The sequence below is a fragment of the Rhinichthys klamathensis genome, unplaced genomic scaffold (assembly GCF_029890125.1).
Source record: "Rhinichthys klamathensis goyatoka isolate OS25496 unplaced genomic scaffold, OSU_Roscu_1.1 h1tg000445l_1, whole genome shotgun sequence".
Classification (NCBI taxonomy): Eukaryota; Metazoa; Chordata; class Actinopteri; order Cypriniformes; family Leuciscidae; genus Rhinichthys; species Rhinichthys klamathensis.
The window spans coordinates 276676-279986 of record NW_026606940.1 but is presented as its reverse complement, the minus strand read 5'-3'; positions in this window follow the sequence as shown (position 1 = coordinate 279986).

Sequence of the window (3311 nt, the reverse complement as noted above, 5' to 3'; positions counted from 1 at the left end):
CACAGAATTGTGACCACATTACACAAAACAGCACATCACATAACAACACAAGCCCCAAGCACCCAGCCACTCACACCTGCTCACCTATACCCACCCTGATAGTGAGGGCCTGGGCCGCTACAAGTTTATCTCCCATACCCAGACTCCGCCCCATGGGGTGAACCTTGGCAGCCACGCGCAAGCAGCCAGGCATCTAGCACAGACAACACATTACAACAGAACTGACTCAATGCCCACATGTTTGGTTTTGTTTCAGCCCGTGTTTCACTTTTCTATTAAATATTTTCAGTTCGGTTTGTGTTTTTATTTCAGTTGGTAAATCATTCCAAAAATGGGTACCTATCACTGAAAAACATGATTGGCCGAAAGTGGTGTTGCGCTCCTCTGCTATGCAGTTGCCACCCAGTGCTCTCCTTGGCCACTCTCCTTGTGTTTATTTTTGTCACAAAAGGACAGACTACGGCTGGAGCTAGATTATTTGCACATTTAAAAGTCAGTTTAAGAAAAGATAATTTAATAAAGCTATCAAAATTTAAAAGCTTATATTTCTGTTGTAGCGTCAGGACCAATCGGACACACAAATTATTCATTATATTTAATGAATAATCCAGCCAACTCACTATCCCAACAAAGGTCTGTGAGACTTCCCCCAAATCAAGCCAACACACTGGCAGAACTCGGTGTCCTGTTACAGGACACAGTTTTATGACCCAAAAGAATGTGCAGGGAATTGTCTACTAATTCTTGCTGAGAAGAAGAAATTAACCCTTTTAATCCTATATATTCTATATATATAACCATGTGATAAATGTATTAACATGTATCTGATTTTCCTTTTATGTGGTTATGTCTTCATTCTCTCTTCTAAACTATTTTGGTTTGAGACATGACTTGCATACTATGGTTAACCAAAATCATATGTGTAGCATGTTCAGTCTCTATAAAATCCAATCTTCGTCCCCCATTTGTTAATTTACATTACATTTTGCTAACTTTATGACGCATTAGTATTATAAGAATCTTGAAGATTCTTTTCGTAAACACCCAATGAAATTAAACATTCAAATACCCTGCTAGAAAACAAAGGGTTGTAAAGGGTCGTAAAAAAACTCCCTCCAAAGGGATGGCTTCCTATTGGCTCACGCACCTCCAGAGGGTGTGACATCTTCACGCTTTAAAAAATCACTGATCAAGATCAGCTCTCTCTTCTCTTGTCCTCTTGACCTCTTAGCCTCTTGCGCTCTGAGCCTCTGGCTCTCTTATGCCGAGTTCAGACTGCACGATTTTCAAAATAATCGGGTCACTGTTGTTTTCACACTGCATGACTATCTTGGGGTAACATTCAGTTGCTGCTGTGTTCACACTGCACGATGGATCGGCGACAGGAGGTTTCACACTGCATGACTTTACAAAAGAAAGAATCGCCGACAACTTCTGCCTGGTCCGCAAACTACGTTTCACAACCAAACAAACGCGAGAAGTGATAGGAAATAACGGAAGATCACGCGTGCGTGAGACCGGAGTTCTCGCGCGACACTGAATTTGTTATTAAAAATGATAGCCTACAAGAAGATTGCGATCCAAATTGTCTGTGCACTGATTTGTAGCGAAAATGAAAAAAATAAAATAAACAGTTTATGCAGGAAATGGTTGGGAAGACGAGGGGAGCAAGGACTGTGTTTCGCAAAGAGAGTTGGGGGTAAATAAATAATTTTGCAAATGACGTCCTGCTGTTGCGGCTGGTCACGCAAATGTTTGTGCTTTGTTTCTGTTTGATATAATTGTAAATATAGGCCTATCTATTAAAATACTGATATTCTGGTCTATAACTCCTCCCCGAACAGCCTGCTGTCCTGTAGGCTATCTTGCTCTCTCGTTGGCTGTCGCCTGTCGGTCATCGCCGATGTAGTTTTCAGTCAGAACACATTCACACAGCAGGATTGTGAATCGCCGACAGGTCCAGATATTTAGCATGCCAAATATCTCACGGGCGTCGGCGATTCTCTCAGATCGCGTCTTTGCTCATTCACACTGCGTGATTGTCACTCGCGTGAACGAGCACCGATTTGCCTGTGATTTCGGGCATTTGTCGGCGATTTCTCAAAACCTGTCGGCGAGCCAAAATCGGGGCTAAAATCGTGCAGTCTGAACTCGGCATTACTCTCTCGGTCCTTCTTGAAAAGTCCTAACGTGAAGATGAGGCTGAACTAGAAGTCCCCCAAGGAACCCAAGCTTGCGCCAGGCTGCGGCCTTGTCTTTCCATTCACCAAAGATCCTCTGACTCCCACTGGTTCTCTCTCATCAAGACCACATCAGCAAAGATCAACTGGAGCCTCAACAAATTGCATCAGGGCAGTTTAATTCAAATGGACGAGACATGCAAGTATCAAACTTAGTCTCATTATTTGATACATTAAGCATCCTTACCCCTTTTAAAGAAGGGCGTGTTAGAACTAAACTGATGGTTTGCCCGGGCTGTTGATCTGCTGAACATCAAACAATGCTATAACTTCTTGCTTTCCTGTATTCTGCTTCAGCTCTCTTTCCCTTGGTAAACTGTATGCATGTATGTATGTGTATTTTAGAGTAGTTTAAATGTTTAGTCTAGTTAATAAAGTCTTTTTCATATCACACGTAAAGTTGTCTGTGTCTCAAGCTCATATCTGGAGTCACTAATCATAGATCTTGACTACTTGCTCTTAGTAGTAGTACTTAGTAAGAAAGACATTTCCCATGCCCCGGAAATGCACATTTCTATTAATTAATTAATAACCAATATTGAGTGTTCACGGGATGAACCGAGTAATTGGTTGTAATGTTAATGTAGCTACATCAAGTTAACCCGATTAACTGATCCAAATATTCATAATCAATTATAACAAGTTATGATTGATTATTAATATTTCATAGAGCTAGTTTGCTACACTGTACAATCAAACAGTGGTGCCACATAGTTGGTTTCTGATCCATTATTTTCAGTGCCGGTTTGTATAATGATATAATGGGTTTTACTGTTGTCTGGGAGGCTTGGCCCATATAGTAACACAATAGGATAAGTGAGAGAGTATCATGGCATGAAAAAACAGTAAAGCTGCCTTGACAGGTATATGATACCTTATCATTCTAAAACAGTTCAGGTTTGTCCGGACAGTCTTACAGAGATTGTTAATGTGTTTATTGAATTTGAGTTGGGAATCCAGAATAATACCTACTACAAATTTAAATTCCTCAACTTCCTCTATGGCTTCTTGATCTATTTTGATAGTACACTTAGCTTTCCCTCTTATAGAGAAGCACATAGATACAGTCTT